Source organism: Piliocolobus tephrosceles, chromosome 2 (genome assembly GCF_002776525.5).
Source record: "Piliocolobus tephrosceles isolate RC106 chromosome 2, ASM277652v3, whole genome shotgun sequence".
In the NCBI taxonomy this organism is placed as follows: Eukaryota; Metazoa; Chordata; class Mammalia; order Primates; family Cercopithecidae; genus Piliocolobus; species Piliocolobus tephrosceles.
Window position 1 is genome coordinate 27,441,753 of NC_045435.1, and position 20,537 is coordinate 27,462,289.

The 20,537-nt window shown below is 36.7% G+C and overlaps 1 long non-coding RNA gene across 1 annotated transcript; it reads left to right on the top strand.

Annotated features, from left to right (window-relative positions):
* The first annotated feature begins 7,894 nt into the window (after window positions 1-7,894).
* Window positions 7,895-9,240, top strand: LOC111521565. The gene is made up of 2 exons (XR_002724993.1): window positions 7,895-7,937; window positions 8,528-9,240. It is a non-coding gene; the product is annotated as an uncharacterized LOC111521565 (long non-coding RNA).
* Window positions 9,241-20,537: the final 11,297 nt, after the last annotated feature.

The following is a 20,537-nucleotide window of genomic DNA, read 5'->3' on the forward strand; positions in this document are numbered from 1 at the left end:
CTGGTCTTAGCTCCTAAGTTTCTTTGAGAAGCAGCAGTTACTACTACAGCTGTTAAACACCTGATTCCCAAATTATAAAAGCCCGAGTGTTGAGATTAAACCATTAGTTGTCACCTGTGAATCATAAACTCTGAACTCTTTGAATTACAAGCACACATAGAAAGGGGATTCTTATACAGGGATCCACGAGCGGAACTGCAAAATTTTGTCAAAGTCTGTATATATGTTTTCTTTTTAAGGGTCATAGGTTTCAATATATGTTAAAGGATATCTGGAGTTAGTAAAGAGTAATAACCATTTTCAGTTTTGTGATGAAGCTGGCTTATCCTGGCCTCTACCAGTTTTTGAGAGCTGATCATTAAATTTTCAAAAATGTTGTGAACTGGTTACCAAATTGCTGGTAGCTTGAAATTGGCCAGGGTGGGAGTATTTAAAACATGGAAATGGGCAAGTTGAACAAACCATGGCTTTTCTCCCTTCAGCACACCCCCTCCCGCCCCATCATACACTGGCTAATCTTTATTTTCAGCAGAGAAAAAGATGTTTCATATGAATAAAGGTAAATTATATACTTGTTTGTTTTATACTTTTCTACCTCTTAAGCTTAATCATGTTTTAATCATGTATAATTGAATACATTAACATTTAGACGTTAGTAAACTAATAACAAATGTTCATTAATTATTTCTCTTGAGTAGAGGAATACAAATTTTGTACCCGTCGTTGTATGGAATGATTTTTAAAATCTCATTCAATCCCCCCGAAATTTAAGGTTTTTTTTCAAGAATTTATAAATGAAATTTTTACTTATAAGCAGAGAGCTCACAAAAAGTATGGGTTTTTTTGTTTTTTGAATTATAAATAAACTATTCCACTAACCAAGCTGCTGAGACATTTTACTTTCTGGTATTTTGAAATGAAAACAAAACACAAGAATGTGACGATGAAGCAAGTGAAAATTAAAAGGGTACAGACTTTAGAAGTATCATAAGCTAAAAATAAAATGAAAAAGTTTGAAGCCTTAAAAACAAATCTGTAAAGGAACCAAAAGCCTAGGCAGATATAACCACAGCAAATTATGAAAAGCTAAAAAATGAGGAGGTGACAAACAATAAAGTGAAAATCTCTGATAAAGCCAAAAATATTTGAATGGCAGTCAAAAAAATAGAAGAAAAAATGACATTCATAACAAGGCAGAGCTATGGAAACGCCTCCCCTGGGGTAATATAATAGAGTTGTGAATTAGTGGAGGTGGATCCCCAGTGCTGGGCAACTAAAGCCTGCTGACATGATTCAAAGGATGGAGAAATTCTGTACCTGAAGATAAAACGTCTGAAATATATTATGGTATAGTCAGATGAGTGTCATTTCTAATATGCACACTTATTTTTCAAGAGTTGATAATATGAAGTAAAAATGTAACATACAAAGTTCAAATTTTCCATTTGTTGACCAATTCATTTTTATTAAAATTTTTCCAGCAATTAAACTAAAGTGGTACCAGAACAGAGTACACATTCTGAGCTTTCACTTTACAAAAGCTACATATAAATCTAGATATTTTTCAAGGGTATAAACAAAGGCAGAGCCTGTGTGATATTTCAATAAACAATTGCAGAAAATTTTTCTTTCAGAACATATTATATACATATTGACCTCTTTGAGGTCCTTATTCTGAAATTCAGTTCAGAATTTGGGGTTTGGTTTTGTTTTGAGACAGAGTCTCTCTCTGTCACCATGCTGGAGTGCAGTGGTGCAACCTTGGCTCACTGCAACCTCCGCCTCCCGGGTCCAAGCGATTCTCCTGCCTCAGCCTCCTGAGTAGCTGAGACTACAGGCACATGCCACCATGCCCAGCTAATTTGTGTGTGTGTGTGTGTGTGTGTGTGTGTGTGTGTTTTAGTAGAGATGGGGTTTCACCATGTTGGCCAGGATGGTCCCGATCTGCTGACCTTGTGATTTGCCTGCCTTGGCCTCCCAAAGTGCTGGGACTACAGGCATGAGCCACCACACCCAGCCCAGAATCTGGGTTTTAACCAGATGTGCCATTATAAAATGAAATGAAACCAAAACTACCAGCCAATACCTGTGGCAGTGTTATTGTTGGGGAGCATGCCCGTTTGTTTGAGCTTATTTATCAGAGTTGTTTAGTTTCATATTTAAATTGAAAATTTTTAGTATTTTCAGAATGTTTCAGATACTTTGATGAATAAATTTTGTGTTAACACACTACTATTAAAAAACTTACAGGTTCTATATTTCTGAACACATTGGTAGATGTAAATGACAAAGTTATGTTCACACAATCATCAGTTTTTCTTGCATAGAATTTTGTCAAAAAGTTAAAATCTTTGAAATGTATTTTCTATGTCCTCATCTTTCCCTTCTTGAGCCTTTTTTTTTCCCCTCTGCATTGGTTATAAAATGTTCCCTAACTTCAGGCATCTGATTAAGTTTTGGGTTTTCTCCCTTCCTCCCAAATCATGTGGATTGGTAATGATCTGATGGAAGACAGTTGCCAAAGATCAATGAAATATGTTTTAAATTAAACTTCTTCAAGATAATATTTATATTAATCCTTCTTCAATTGCTGAATGAGGAATAATTGTTCATTGACTCTTAAAATCCTAAACCTCAGTCACTCACTGGAGTGGATGAATGGATATTTGTCCAGATGAGAATGCTTAAGGTCTACTTCAAGGGCCTCATAATAGCAAAAATGTCCTTTTCTTCCATCGGAAGCTTCATCCTGGATCTTTTCATCCTTGTTTTTCTACTAGCTCTCCTTCTCCAAATACATTGATTTGGAACCCCAGTTTCAGTGGTGGACTGCATGGGTTTGATTCTAAGCTGTGTTATAATGAGAAAGTAGCTCTAACCCTATTCGCATTTTCTTCATCTGTGATATAGAAATCATCATCAGACAATATACAGATAGGGGCCAGTTAGTTCACAAATAGGTGAGAAGGGAGAGTGTGTGGGTGTAGACATGGGAAAGTGAGTTTAAATGGTTTCAGGAGTCTGTGGAAGTTGTCTTTGGGTGATTCAATGTTCTCAGGGAAGCAGAACCAAAAAGAGAATGAGGATTTCTGGGGAAGTGTTAGGGGTTAGAGACAGGATAAGATACAAAACTAGGTAAATTAGAGTGAATAGATTGGAACATATGTAGTATGATTGATTGATAGGCTGCACTGAGATCCTCAGTTTCAAGTGGGATATTTTTCAATTTGTTCCATATAACTAGTTGCTCAAATATATGTGGGGATTTGGTGGAAATCTGGATCTCACCAGGGTTATTTTCCTAGTTAGATTCAGCAAAGTGAAAGAGAAACAAGGAAGTTGAAGTTTCCTGGGAATGGCTGACCATGGAATTTAGGCAGGAGAACAGGCAAGAGAGTACCTCAAGGAGGTAAGGGTCATTGTGAATATGATAAAATAATAGTTTGGAGGTCTCAGAGAGACTGAAGGATTTTATGTCAGGGTATGAAAGGGAATGATTAAAGGAGGAGCTCAGAGAATGGGATGAATGAAGTTGTGACTAGAGAAGTTGCCATTGTAAGTAATGACGATGCTTCACTCAGTCCTTCTGGAAGTGTGTTCTCTGTGCTGGCAGCATCAGCATCACCTGGAACTTACCAGAACTGCATATTCTCAGGTTGCACCCCCAGATTTACCAAATCTGAAATTCTAAGAGCAGGCCTCAGGAATCTCATTTTAACACAACTGTAGGCAATTTTGCGGCACACAGTAGTTATCAGCAATAACATTTTTTAGAACTTACGGCATACAAAATAGACCTTAAATAGACTCAGTGCGGAGAAATTTGTATAAGGGTGCTTTGTTTTCTTCTATGGTAAATCTGGGAACCAATAAAATAGCTTTGATAATTCACTCATTACATTCTTTCCGAATGAAACTATTTACATTATAAACGTTGTCGATATGCTATGCTTTTCATTAATAATTCTCGTGTGTCTCATTTGTGAATACATGAAAACTATCTGTACAATAAGGAAAATGTAATTTCAAAACATCTTCAAAAACAGTTGCATAATTTAACAAATGTTTATAAATTTTCATCCTTACTCTAAAAGCATAGATGTCCTAAATGTGATTGAAGGTAAAATGATTTCTTTAAAGAACTGGATTTCTCACCATGAGTTATCTTATCTCCATACAAACTGTAGTAGTGTTATACAATGGTTAAAAAGAAATCACTTAAAAGTGGGAATAAAGATACAGCTTATTAACACTTCATTTTGTGGATGAGACCTGAAAAATTAAACCTTTCTTCTAGAGACAAGTTGGGGTTAGTTGTGTATATAGAGTGTGAATAGATAGTGTCCATATTTTACTCTCATTATTTAAACAGAAATATGTAATTTGCACTTCAAAAATATATTACAAATTAGCTGTGTCATTTGGAAGTGTCAAAATTACCTCATTAGTGATCAAATAAGTTTTTGGTTCATTGTAATGAGATGTTCCTATAAACCAAAGTTGAAAGACAGAGTTTGGAGTCTTTAATTCTTGGAAAAATCAGTAGCTCTATTTAGGGCTATGTTTGCAAAATACCGTTTCTACTCAAGCATATTTTTATTTACAAAGCACTTCACAAATATTGACCACAAAAATGTTTCTACCTAGCAGAAATAATTATAGTTACATATAATTGTCTAGGAATATATCAAACATGGGGATTAAAATAACTTTTTTTTTTTTTTTGAGACGGAGTCTGGCCCTGTCGCCCAGGCTGGAGTGCAGTGGCCGGATCTCAGCTCACTGCAAGCTCCGCCTCCCGGGTTCACGCCATTCTCCTGCCTCAGCCTCCCGAGTAGCTGGGACCACAGGCACTGCCACCTCACCCGGCTAGTTTTTTGTATTTTTTTAGTAGAGATGGGGTTTCACCATGTTAGCCAGGATGGTCTCGAACTCCTGACCTTGTGATCCGCCTGTCTCAGCCTCCCAAAGTGCTGGGATTACAGGCTTGAGCCACCGTGCCCGGCAAAATAACTTTCAAGAACAAGAAGAAATGTTGTGCCAGGCATTTTTGTACCTAATGCTCTATTTGGGTGCGATATTTGTGGCAATTAAAAAACATAAATGGCTTGGATATATAGTTAAGATAGCAAAGGAAAACTATGCAAAGGCATGATTATTTTATAAATGTGCCACGTATGTGAATTGACGTACAAAACCTCTAAGTTTAAAATTGTCTTTTTAAAAAAGAAATCAAAACAGACAAGTGGGCAATGAGTTATGGATAGTATTTTAGGGTACCCGGATAACACAAAGACTTTTGGTACCGAAAATTCCAATTAGCCACATACTTCCACTAAGGCCATGATTACTGCCAATTTTTACTCGCAAAGACTGGAGCTAGAGTTATATGGAATTCCATATGTATCTAAACCATAGATGTGTCAATTATCACTTAAACACAACTTGGAGGACACTATCCAGAATTTGTGGGGCTTGGCCTTACTCTGGAGAAACATCCACTGGAATAGGCAGTTGGATTTTAAATTCAATTTTATTTTTATTTTTATTTTTTGAGACGGAGTCTGGCTCTGTGGCCCAGGCTGGAGTGAGCGCCGCCATCTTGGCTCCCTGCAAGCTCCGCCCCCCCGGGTTCCCGCCATTCTCCTGCCTCAGCCTCCCGAGGAGCTGGGACCACAGGCGCCGCCACCACGCCCGGGTAATTGTTTCTATTTTTAGTAGAGACGGGGTTTCACCATGTTAGCCAGGATGGTCTCGATCTTCTGACCTCGTGATCCGCCCGCCTCGGCCTCCCAAAGTGCTGGGATTACAGGCCTGAACCACCGGGCCCGGCCCCTGTTTATGTTTTAAATGGAGCCTGGCAAAGGGGCTAAATTCAATCTTAAATCTCTTGAAAATGATGCATTTTTTTTCTGAGAGATGAGAAACTGTCCAACTCTCTTGGCTTATTTTAGATTTGATATTATACAGTTCGAACACCATGGAGATTTACTAATCTGGATGAACATGTGCCAAATTACTCTTTGCTCCAGTCTCAAAATCTGAGATTAATCCTGGGAGCTGAAGAAATTTTCCAGGGTTAGGAGTACGCTTCTACGCTGGTGACCAGTACTACTTTCTGGTAAACTATATATGACATGTGCCCTTTCACTGCCTAAACTCACTTTGTAGAACACCATTAAATGAAAATCATCACCAACACTTTGGAAGGCTGAGGCGGGCAGATCATTTGAGCTCAGGAAATCGAGATCAGCCTGGCCAACATGATGAAACCCCATCTCTACTAAAACTACAAAAACTTATCCAGGCATGGTGGGATGTCCCTGTAATCCCCGCCACTGGGGAGGCTGAGGCAGGAGAATCACCTGAACCCAGGATGTGGAGGTTGCAGTGAACGGAGATGTTGCCCTTGCACTCCAGCCTGGGCAACAGAATGAGACTTCATCTCAAAAAAAAAGGAAAAAAAAAAGGAGAGAGAGAAAGAAAATTATCAGTGTCCAGTGACTCTTTTTTCATGCTGATAAACTATTACACAGAAAAAGAAATGGATCCATTAAGGACAATTAAAAGGGCTACACAGCCTCTCTCATTGTTTGATTCTGGTTTGCTTTCTTTTTCTTTTCTTTTCTTTTCTTTTTTTTTTTTTTTTTTTGAGACAGGATCTCACTCTGTCACCCAGGCTGGAGTGCAGTGGCACTATCTTGGCTCACTGCAACCTCAGCCTCCCAGGTTCAAGTGATTCTCCTGCCTTAGCCTTCTGAGTAGCTGGGACTAGAGGCATGCACCACCACGCCCAGCTAATTTGTGTATTTTTAAAATTAGAGGTGGGGTTTTGCCATGTTGGCCAGGCTGGTCTCGAACTCCTGACCTCAAATGATCCTCCCGCCACGGCCTCCCAAATTGCTGGCATTACAGGCATAATGCTTGGCCGATCCTGTTTTTTTAACATGATTCTTATTACTTCTCTTTTACTTTTACAAAGCCATAGGTTTTTAACCTGAGAAACCTTTGAGAAAGCATCCACATAAATTTATAAATAGAAAAATAAATTCAGATACATAGAATTAAGTTTATAATCTAACTAGTGGGTGACAACTGAAAAGTTTCCAAATCCCATAAATTGAAGTGAAAGGATCACTTTCCTGAAAATGTTACAAGGCTTGATAATTACCTGGATTGTACTAAAACCTACACAGTCTAGTATTTCTATAGCAGCAATTCATAAAGACGGCTTCACTTACCATGTAGAAGTTATACCTACACTGAATTTAAGGAATGCATTACTTGTAATTGGAGTAGGATAATAAACTCCCAGCAGAACTGATTTGCATGACTGCCTATTAAACTATCATCAATGTAGAAACTAAACAATATATTCAGCTATTCAGCCCACATGTGTGAGAGACAGAGAAAAATTTCAAAAGAGTTCGGCTACCAAATTCTTTCCTCAATAGCTCTTTGAGTCTCAAGACAGCTTCAACCACACACAGCCTCGGAGTCTTGTGGTCCAAACAACATTTGATTGCAGCTCTAAAGTAAGCAGACATTTGAAAAGAAACAAAGATCTATGCCTATAGCTACAGTCAAGGAGGTCCACCTACAGGTGGGTGACCATGGCAATGATAGGGCCTAAACCAAATGGTGCGTTTACCAGAACAGAAAGAGAGAAGCCACTGGAAGCAGAGTCCAGGTTCTAACAGGAGGCCAGGTACATGATGCGGGAACCGTATTTGTCTCATTTAGCAGCTAGAGTTTTAACATCCTATGAGGCAGAACTAATGCCCTTCATTATTATTTATTTATTTATTTATTTATTTTGTAATTGACAGCATAGTTTAGAACTATGCCTTGAATTTAATATCTATCTGTTGAATAAATGAATAATGATGAAAATCCACAGGTTATGTGCAGTACTAAAGAGCGACTTCACCTATGAGGTATCTATTAGAAGTCTTACTCTCTAAAAAGCCTCTGGTTAATTATTGATATAGGTTGCTGACGATTTCACTCTCACAATGTAGGGGAAGCAGGAATGTTATCTGGCCTCTCGACTCCTCTTCCTTTGTCTTCCACAGCAATCTCTGCTGGTTCGCAGACGGACACTTTTGTGGCTCTCAGTTCATTTTGCAATTCTGCTAGAATCTCGTTCCATCCTCAATTGTAACCAGCTTGTCCTCTGCTGAACACTTATTTATGGAGGGACAGATAGCAAGAAGAAATCGCACTCTGGATTACAAAGTGGGAAGACGCACCCCTCGGCCAGAATGTCTGCCTCCAATGTTCATGATGGATATTTCTCATTAATCTTGGCACTCTTTTCCATTGAATCCATGTCCCAAGTTGGCCCTAAGTTAAGGAGAGGACATGAGGGAGGGAAAAGTTTACCCCAAACTTCCCTAATGTATCAAACCTAAAAATGTAAATGTTCAATTTGACATCCCTGATGGTGTGGGAAGCCCCTACTCATAAAAATTCATAGTTGAAGATTGTTGGTAATTTTGCTCAACCTCCTTCTTTCTTTGCCTAGTTACACCTCAAGGCAACCTCCTGGCAGGCCAACCTTAAGCCACCTGTCCAACCATGCATCTAAGCTGAGTTCTCATCACAGCCAACTTCAATTATAAACAACTGAGATGATGCCAGAGGCCAAAATCCCTGAGAACCCAATTTGTCGTCATCACCGTGGCTAAAACAAGGTGCTTGGCATCTAGAAAAGCTGATCTGTAGGAAATTTTTAATAGAGTTCAATTTTTTCTAAGTTTAAAGTGCACGATATGAAGATCAGACACCTGAGATAAAACTAGACTTGTATTTAAATAGAATAAAAATATTTGAAGAATAGTAATAGTGGTGACTACTTTTACACAGGAATGCTTTAAATAAATTGGTTTTTTCTCCTTTAAATTTTGTGATTTGTCAATGTGATGCTGACATATTTTTAATGAAGTATGCCTCATAAAATAATAAGTGAATGAAAAATACACAGTAATATTTACATCAACAAAGCTAGAAGAAGACTGCATGTCCCAAGAGGCTCCATCATCTACCCAGTGGCCACTTAACCAAATTAAGATCCAAATACCAAAAAGAAAAGCAAATAAAATTTGTGTTGTGTGCTTTACAAGACCAAACCCATGAAATGAGGGAAACTTCACAATTACTTGTAATTTGCTCTGTGGAATTGTGACAGATGGATTGTAAAGATGATTCCATGATAAACATCTAAATGTGGTTACTACCTTCTGTGCTTTCTTGGTCCATATTTTTAACATTTTTTTCTTTATAAACAGATAATTCATTCTTATCTATGGCAATGCAAAATTTTCAGATGTTTTAATATGTCATACTTTTTTTCTATTGTAGGCATCTCTGTAAAAAGGTAGAGAAAACAAACAGGGAAAAGTCTGGTGTTGGAAAGAAGAGAGAAATAAAACTTGGAATGAAAATTAGAGCTTTTTGGAGACAAAAATTCTTAGAAGATACAAAAACTAGTTACTGAATTGGATGAAGGTTCTTTCTCAGTTTTTTCCACTTGTTCATCTCTTAGAAGGCACTTATTCATAGCAGAAAAGAAAGGGTTAAAAAGAAAATACCTCGGTGTAGTGAGACTGTAGTTTCATGAAGGCATTACTGAAGGCTACTGAAGGCTCACCTCTTCCAGCACTACTCAGCATGGTATTAAGAATGCAATGCAAAGGAAAGTGAATACGCATTCTTGGATGGGTGATCAAATCGTGACTCCACAATATAATCAGATGCTGATTCATTATCCTCTTGAGATTTCATAATCTTTGCATCAGGAATTAAAATTCAGAAGAGTGTGAATGTATCTAATCTTTTGAAAGTTAAAACTTAACGGGAGCCTTTTATACAGATAAATTTGCTTTGCATCATGATCGGCACCAAAGAACATCATAGATTTAAACCATATTTACATAGTTAAAACAATATAACCAAATATGCAACATATTGTGTAACATTGTACAAGATGCTTTTCAAACATACAAACTGACCTTTAAAACAATTTTTCATAAAATATCATTTTTAGGTAAGAGAAAAGACAGACATGTGGTTAGGGCAAAATATTTCTGTTCAAATTACAAAATCCTGAATGACAAATCACAGTATAGAAAAAATTACATTGTACCTGGAATTTGAAATCTTCAAATTTATTTAGATCTATGTATGCTATTTTAATAGAGGCATATTTAACCGATTATAAGTTTATAACATTTATATTTTGAAGTTGTCATTATTTTTAAAAAAATAATATTTATAGGATTGCTGCAGAGATTTTAATTTTAAACACATATTTTTCACTAATGTGACCAATATTTATGTCCTATTTCATTAAAGAGGTATTTCAAGAGCCTTCTAGAGTGAGTTTTTAGAAATAGTGTCACAAATATTTCTGAAGTACTACCTAAAAAAAAAAAAAACCCTTTCCTGGTTTTTCATGTAGTTAAACATTTTCATAATGACTAAGAAAGTAAAAGTAAATTAATGACCACTACTAAATTAGAATTCTACTTTTTATGCCAGATGAAATACTATATAAATCATCCAGAAAATCTAGCATTAATGAGGCCGTGCAGCCGAGACATTTCATGTCCCTTGTGGGAATGTAAACTAACCTGACCATTCTCAGTAATTATTGGCTCTGTGTGTTAACAGGCAAGAGTCTTGAAACAAGGATCCTAATTCTAAAAAAAATCCTATTCTAACAATATGCCAAGGGTTGATAATCAAGGAAGTTTCAAAGTTACAGGGAAGAACCTTCATCCTAGCATTATATATGTAATCATCCACATAAACCAGATAGTGTTGAATGAAACTGCAGAAAAACAAAGAGCCCACAGATATGTTTCTCTTTGTGTACAACTGTAAATGTACACATCTATCCACGTAAAATTTTACATCTCAGAATGACAGGCACCAACATGTTAACAATGCTATATCTACAAGGTAAGAAATTTTACTTTCCTACCATTGCATACACACACACACACTCTCTCACACACACAGAGGATATATATGCACACAAATATATATAAACATACATATTTATATAGATACACACACATATACACACACATACATATACACAGATGGTCACCAACTTATAATGGTTCAATTTATGATTTTTTTACTTATGATAAAGAAAAAGTGATAGCTTTCAATAGAATATAACTATTCTGCTTTTCATTTTCAGTATAATATTCAAAAAATTACATAAAATATACAATACTTTATTATAAAATGGGTTTTGTATTCAATGATTTTGCCCAACTGTCAGCTGATGTAAGTATTCTGAGCACATTAAAGGTATGCCAGGCTAAGCTGTGATATTCAGTATGTCAGGTATATTAAATACATTTTTAACTTACAGTATTTTCAACTATGATCAGTTTATCAAGACTTAACCCCATTGTACATTGAAAAGCATTTGTATTGCATTAAGCATGTTATATAATATTTTTAATTGAAATTACTGGCAACTTTTGAAAAAATGAAATGAAATAATGTGTTTTGCTATTGGTTAAAATGTTTTTGGCCAGGGACGGTGGCTCATGCCTGTAATCCCAGAACTTTGGGAGGCCAAGGCAGGTGCATCCGTTGAGGTCAGGAGTTTGAGACCAGCCTGGAAAACATGGTGAAACCCCATCTCTACTAAAAATACAAAAATTACCTGAGTGTGGTGGCATGTGCCTGTAGTCCCAGCTACTTGGGAGGCTGAGGTGGGAGGATTGCTTGAATCAGGCGAGCAGAGATTGCAGTGAGCCGAGATCATGCCATTTCACTTCATCCTGCAACAGAGTAAGACTCTGTCAAAAAGAAAAAAAAAAAAAAACGTTTTTAGCTTCAAGCAACAGAATAGTCAACTAATTGTAGAAAAAAAACAATTTACCAAATTGCACAACAAATAGATGTATCAATGGTTAGTTAACATGATCCACTTCTTTATGATTCTCTTATCTTTCTACCTATGTTTTCAAGATGGCTATGGCATTCCCAGCCTTACAACTTATTGTGACAAAATCCCATGGCAGGAAAGGATAAGTGAGGATGTTTGGGAACTTTGAGGAAGAACTTTAAGGATCGGAAAACAGGGCTGCCAAATGTCCAGTAACATGGGGTAACCACTCCTAATCAAGGATTGCTGTATGTCCTGAATGACTTTCTAACGTAATGAAGGTGAATAACCTGTTTTGTTTAATTATACAAACCCAAATGTAACTGCCTAAGTGTCAAGTACTTTTGCATGGTTTTAATATGCCATGAATTTGCCAGGAATGAAACTACTATGTACATGAGAAAAGATGGTAGATTTTTTTGTATAGATACTCATTTCAGAGTCTCAATAGGACAAAGACAACACACTCAAACTAAAATAATTTCACATGGGTTTATTTCCAAAGAGACTACTTACAAAAATATCAGGGAAGAAGAGTGAAGGAATCACATAAATCACACCGCACAATAACTCTGGGTTAGTAGCAGTAGGCAGAGTTCTGGGGAGCAAACTGCCCTGATCACACAAGGAAACACTGATTTTCTTATGAAAAAGAGAGGTCAAGGAGACCTAGCAGAGAGGGAGTTTAGGCAATAATCCCCAATCCTGTTTCCTCCTTCCCTTTAATCTCGTGAACGTGCATAGAAGGCAATGAGCAAGGGAAGCTATTGAGATATTCAATATGGACCATCCCACTTGGACAAAAGCCAGTAAATAGGATAGTATAACTGGGGACAAGGGGCTAACAAAGTATCCATCACATTGACCAGTGCAAATCAATCATGTCAACAATAGAAATGGCAGATTTGGCATTTAGTTTTTCAATGAAACTGTATTTGTAGCCTTTTATTTACAATGTTTCAAGGTATTTGAAGGCACAGATATGAAATTCAAGGGTGCAGATATGAAAATTTCATCATGTTCCATTGTATTTGATATGTAATGTTCTGGCACAATTATACACACTTTGGATTCTATATTGATGGTAAATTATTTCTCCTTTGTTAGCTGCAGCATAACATTAATATTTTCAACAACTCGAATGCATACATTGTGTTCTCACTAATAGTTTAGAATAGTAAAGGGTTCTTTGAAAAATTTCTTATGAAGTAGAGGCATTGAGTCAGACAGAGCTGAAAACCACTGGCTTAGATTAATTATTCTTTATCCTAGGGTTGAAGAGGGCCAGTTGAAGACACAGATGTCTAATCCCTCTATGAACTGGGAGGAACCAGAGAAATAGAGACTGGTTCTTAAGGAGGTAGTAAGTGTGCCTTCCATAGTTCATAATAATATTCATTGTCTTAACAATTGAATACTTAAAAGTTAATGCCCTCATGATATGCACAATTTTTAATAAGTACTTTGGTCCCTGTGTTCAAGTAGTTGGTAATCAAACCAGTGAAGTATCTTAAGTCTTTTGAAGAGCATTAAACAGCAGAGAATGTAAGAAATTTGTCCTATAATAGTGTGGGCCTTCTGTGTTTCCTAAGGGCACACTCATATGATCTAAGAACTGAGCAGAGAGAAGCCTAAAGGATAGTTTTTGGTTTCATTTGTTTGTTTTTGTCAATTAACATACATTTCTATATTAAAAGTCAACTATATTTTCCTCAGGGGTCAGCTATAGGAGAAGCTACTGAAGAGGAAAGGAAAATTATAGCAGCTCAACAGCTTGACCCTGGAAATATCTATATTGTGTACCGCCGTGGCCTACCTTTTTCAGTCTGATAACAATGTCAAAGAGGCAACCTTGGCACTATTGCTCTTAGTGAATCCCTGCTGCCAGCCTTTTATCCTAAGTGCTCTCAAAAGACTCACTTAATGGACCTTCCTGAAATTGTGCTCAGGATCAATACAAGGCTCATTGATAGAGCATTTTTGGAATTCACCATTTGCTTATTTATTAAACCTGGGATAGTTGCCTGACTTATAACATCTGAAATCCTCTCCATTACTTTCAAAATTACCAACATTGGTTCCAACATCATTCCTAGAAAACATTTCAGTGGAGTATATTTATCTGACATTTGACCTTATTTACAGCAGTAAGAATCTATGATGATTCCTCCCAAAATAATCCCACAATTACCCATTTTGGGTCACCTTTGAGGGTCTTATCCTTAACATCAGAGATCTGTTCTATACATTTGAGTCTTAGAAACAATTACTAGCTTCTCTCTGAATTTAACTGAAGTTCCTTACTTTTATTCAGTCTATTACCCAAATCACATAATGTATTGAAGGCTAAAAACGGTCCAAATTTCTGACTACATTTAGCTAAAAATGGGAATATGACATTTTCTTTTTCTAACTTGGCAAAGATTATGGTTTTTTCATGAAGAAATATAGGCATATTTAAACACTCAGGATCTGAGAATCCAAAATATATGAAGCTTAACAAGCGGTCTTTAAGTAGTTTTCGTTTCTAAATTATAGTACATACCATTGAATGCTACAGAAGAAAAGACAATGAGGGATTACTCATAAACATTGCCTTTATGAAATCCTTCCAAAGGAAACCAAGTGTCCCTGTGCTTGGACTCATAGAGCAGGAATGTTTACCTTGCTTTGATATCACCAACAAACGCTTGTGACTAGTCATTGAATTCTAATGTATTTAAGCCATCTTGAGAGTAGAGCCCCTAGGGAAAACTACACATGGAAAAGTCATTGATTTTCGATTTGACTTTCCTATGGATTAAATTTAGCACTTTCTTATAAATCTCTCCCTCTGCAGATCATATGTGATAAATAGTTATCCAACTTTCTAGATGTTCACCCAGTGCTACTTCCATAAGAAGAGGTAGAAATGGATTCTGTGCATGATACTGGTTAGGCTGGGGCACTGTGTTTTTCAAAGGAGATTAAACAAATGTGTTTGTTTTCCTTGTACACATAGCCATAATATTGTGTTGCTAACTGCCCTCTGGGAACAAAGGCATACCAATCACAAATACATTGCCTAAAGGGGGAGGCTTATTACTCTGCTGTGAATTCCATCTCCTATTGTGTCTTAAAGATGCTACAAACTTGAGACATTACTATGTAGATGACATTCCCAGCAAATACCCCAAATAATGCTTAATGAGATTTCAAATACCAGGATTATGAAACAGTAAAAGATAAAAGGAAATAAAGAAAAGCACAGTATATGTGTAGAAGGCATTAGGACACAAATTTTGTAATTATGAAAGCATATAATAAGGAATAGGTTTTATTCTAAATAGCAATTAAATCAGAACCACCATACAGGGAATAAAAGTGAATATTAAACCATGGTACTGACAATAACAGAACCCTTTTTCTGCTGCACGATGGAATATAGCATTTACTACGGAAGAAAAATGCAAGATATCTTAAATTTGGTACTTTCCAACAAATTTAAGAAATGTGTACATTCTTGAAGAGACTTAAGAAGTCTCTGACTAAAATACTGGAAAAGAAAAGCAGTGAAAAGCAAAATAACTATTACTCAACAATAACAACATTTATTACTATTATATTAATATTAAGCACACTATTAAGCATCAACATTTCAGTTACTCACTGAGCCCAAAGTCGTTTTTCATAATCCATTCACAACACTGATAACTTATTAAAAAATGATTGAGAACAAAATAGCTTATTGCTTTCCAAGTCCTTTTAAAGCCTTCTCATGTGTCATTTCATATAATCCTTATAATGAATCTATGAGGTATATGCCAACTTTGTCTCTGTACAGAAAAGAAAACTGAGTCATATACACAATAAGTTGCAAAGTTCCCCAGATAATCAGTGTCATAGATGAAATTTGATGTCACAGTCTAGTCAAGTATAATTTAGGGAAGCAGTACAAATGATGGTTGAAAGCACAGGCTCTGGGGTAAACAGCCTGAAGTCAAAATCTAGTTCATATCCTTAGTGGCTGTGTGATCTTGGGAAATTTCCTTTAACTCTCTGTGTCTTGGTTTTATAGTTTCATCCATTTTTGCCTCTCATGTGAGCTGGTGAGCATCACACTTATTTATGCTTCTAGGACACTTAAAATTGTACCTGGCTATTGACAAATATTGATGATTTTGTATCATTTTCTTCACCTTGAGTATTTCATGGCCAGATGGAAATCAATGTCAATATGAATAAATGTTCATAATTCAACAGGAAGAAATACAAAACCATATAAACAACTTTGTTTTACTGGCAAGTGTATTTGGAAGCTATGTTAAATTGAGAAGGGAAGGGAAAGCCTCTAAGGACATCAATTAATCAATGACTGAAAGCTGATGAGACTTGTCTGGAATTTTTTTTTTTTTTTTTTTTTTTGGAGACTCTGAGACTTAAAATTTTGACAAAGATAAGGAGATGAATTGAGTAATGTGGAAGAGACATTTTCTGAAGTCAGCAGAGAAAGGAAAGACAAATATGGTAAAGGGAAAATGGTATTAAGTAATAATATCTATGAAGTGCTTTCTAAAGTATAACACATGTAAATAGTGTTAAATGTAAACTATCATGATTATAATATCATTACTGTCTGACTGATACTACTATATCAACCTCACTTGGCCACATAAGAACAATTTTTCTATACCTTAGAGAATAGCAATAACCTCCAGTTCAGAGAGAACATAAATATCTATTCACAGCTGAGCAGATACATACAGCTAGCTATCATATGAAATGGGCTATATCTTCAAATAATATTGTTTCTAATTTTTTTATTGTGGCAAAATACAATCAACAATTTGCATCTTAACCACTTTTAAGTCTACAATTCAGTGTTATTAAATGTATTCACAATGTTGTGCAAGCATCACCACCACCCATCTCCATAATTTTTTGTTTTGTGAAATTGAAATCCTGTACCCATTAAACAGTGACTCCCCATTCCCCGCCCTCCCAGGGCAACTACCACTTTACTTTCTGTCTTGAAGAATCATACAGTATCAAATGGAATTTTTAAGATGTTTAAAATCTTTTGTCTGGAAGCAAAGTGGAGGTTAATATCAATGGATATGCCTTCAGTGAGTTCTCATACCACATTACAATGTAGTTACCTATTTATCTTTTATTACATTCCAGACCTATTCTTTCTTCCTGACACAAAAATATCTTCTTTGAAGATTATGACATCTACCTCTATCTCCACACTTTTTTGCGTCTCTCATCCACAGATCATCAGCCTCTTGCTTAGTCTTCCATTTAATGACAATTTCTGTTAAGTATACAACAGCCCTTCCCCCTGCAATGCAATTTCTTCATTCTTAAAAGTTCTGACTCTGGCTCTGACTCTGGAAACTGGTCTCTGTTATGTACTCATTCCTAGAGCCATGTCTTTAAATATTTCTCAGAACTTCTTCACATCTAAAAATCTAGGATTAATGTATTGCTCTCTGACTATATTCTTCTGGTATTGTAGGTATCCTGTATAACTTCTTCATCTGCCCTTGCTTTTCTTCTACATGGAGAGGTCAAGTTCATGGACTTCCTCAATTCATCATTTTTAAAATTTATTTCAAGCCTTTATGAGTCACTACAATATACGTATGTTCTCAGGAATTACAGCCCTACAATTGGTATATGAGAATAGATCCTGTGTCAGGCATTATGGACGTAAGAGTAAATAAATTCTGGCCCCTGACTACAAGGAGTGCATTTCCAGCCTAAGACAGATTGCAAGCAAATAATATGCAGAGTGGTAAGTCTAAGGAAACTGATCAGGATGTACCTAATTCAAGCTGGGAATATCAGAAGAAAAGCTTTTTGAAAGTCACGAGACATGAGCTGTGCCTAAAAGAATAAAAAATATAGACAGAAATAAAAAGAAATAAATTAGGGAATCAGATGCGTATAAGAGTAGAAAAAGGAGATCTCTTTAGGTCAAGGGCGCTGAGAGATGAAACAGGGTATGAGAGTATACAGGGAGACTCACTAACCAGGGCGGTTGAAGAAAACGGGTTGAAAGGAGAAATGAGGAGAAAGTTACAAAGGGAATCAAACGTGTTAGGAGTTGGGGGAAAAGCAAACATTTAAGATGACCCACAGATCTTGGATAACCCAGTGTTTGGTAGCAGCTTTTACGTAAAAGGTTGTGACAAAATAGCCAGAGATATACGGAGAAAACAGTCACCAAGTGTTATATTTCCTCTCAGTAGAACCTAAACACAAACGCGTCATCACATACCTGAACTTTTAAGTGACCTCCACTTACCTTGCTCCCCGGATTGGCATACATACTCCTCTGCCTGAAACACTGCTCTACACTTTTCTCACGATTACATCCAGGCATGTCTGCTAACACCAGCTGAGTTGTAAGGGGCCCTCCAGGAGGCCTAGGTTGTTCTCCTTATCATATACATTATTTTCATTTATCAATTTACCCAGAACATCTAATGAAATATTATGGACACCAATAACATGAATACAAATATAGCTATAGACACTAAAAAGTAAATTGATGTCTCTTGAAAGGCTGTCATGTCTTAGATGCTAAATTTGGAGTATGTGTTGCTAATAAATAAATAGCTTGCTTTAATCATTTTGATTCATGAATGTAATATAGGGGAGCAGCTTTGATTTTGCCCTTAATCTTAAAAAGCAATCAGCCGGGCGTGGTGGCCGCGCCTGGGGTCCCAGCTCCTCCGGAGGCGGAAGCCGGAGAATGGCGGGAACCCGGGGGGCGGAGCTTGCAGGGAGCCAAGATGGCGCCGCTCACTCCAGCCTGGTCCACAGAGCCAGACTCTGTCCCAAAAAGAAAAGAAAAATCATACAAGGAGTAAATAATGGTTTAGCATAAAACACAACTTTAGCCAAAAACACAGTTCACAGGACTCAAACTTTCTTATTTTATGGGATTATAGGAACAAGTTAATCTTCAAAATTTACCGTTTCAAAAGAAGAAATATTGGTCTTGGAAAACTGCCACTGCTTAGACCTTTATGTCAAAAAACACATACAAGCATAGTTGCAAGATTACAATCTCTTCCAGATATTTCACGGAGTGTCTCCACAGATCCTGAATAGCATTCTTGAGTCTCCACTGCCTCACGTTTGATTTCAGGCCATTCCATCAACTGTCACAGAAGCATCCAACATTAACTTTCCAACTACTGGTTTGGATTATGTCAACATTGTCATCCAGGGCCACAACAACACAAAAGTCTAACTCAGTGAGGTGACATAGACACCAATTGGTGACATTTTGCTGAGGGGTGGCATCATTTTTTATTAAGATCAGGGGTATTCATACTTTCAGACATCTAGATAACACTGAAAAGGGTGAGTTTGTAGATAAAAAGGCAATGAGGAAGGGTTATTGCGGGATACATGAGCCACCGTGTCTCCTGTTTAACCTGAGTTTGAAGAGATTCAAAGTGCAGGTGCCATGCATGCCTCTTTAATAGTTCCATGTCTGTTGATTTTCTGGGTTACACTTCCCAGCACTCAAATTGCTAAATGCATATAAAATACTACTGAATATTTATAACCTGGATTTGTGCTTTTGAGTGACCTTATCTATAGTTATGTGCTTCAGTGATCTAACTTGGGGTTGACTCCAAACTTTGATAAAGACCCTGCTTAGTCCTTGATTATTGTTACATTAATAACTTATGTAGTGAATGCCACTGTGAAAATAATAAAACTCTTGGTGAACATATTTAGACATATCTTGTGACCTGTGCACATCTCACCCAGGTATGGTACTTGGTCTTTCTATGAACAGGAGTGTGTGGCGATAGAACAACATACAGGATTGCAATTGTTGTCTGTGAGACCAACAGAAAATGCAAGCTAGTGAAGTATGTTTATGCGCGGCACGTTTCCCACCAGCAATTTTAGGAAGTTCTACCCACAACCCATATGTCTTTTGAGATGTGGGTTACCTTGGAGAGAGAAAAAGAAACTCTGAACACAAGCATGAAATACTTTACCATTTTATCTAGAGTTGGACTTGTCCCAAAGTTTTTGTATAAACTTGCTTGATGAGCAACTATTGTCCATTGGTACCTTCACTATACAATCCACACAAAACCAAATTTCACAAATGGAGACCTAAATTTGCACTTTGTTTGGTAAAGTTGAATGAAAAATGTTGTCTTTTAAGCTTATGCTCGCTCATGAAAGCTGTTATTAGATTAATTTTACTCCAAGATATGCCAGTTAGGAAATAACTGCCAATTTAATTTCACCAGCCCCCCGTGGGTGGACTAATTAGTCATACATCACACTTATTCTGGTAGAGAAATGCCTCAAAAGAAGGTCTCCAGAGTGTTGCTCTACCTAGAAGGACATGAATGAAGAGACATAAAAATCATTCATTAAGAAGGAAGATTTTTCTTGCCTAGATTTTCACTTGTAGGATCCAGTTAATTTTATCACTTAATATTTTGTCCTGGTGGACATTCATTTTACAAATTTATAAGGTCAGTAGAAACGGAAACTTTTGGAAGTGGAACTGTAAATGTTCTGTAGGCGTTGATAGAAATCGCTATTTGGAGCTGTGCTTTTGCCAACTAGACACTGAGAAAATCTGTGAGAGGAT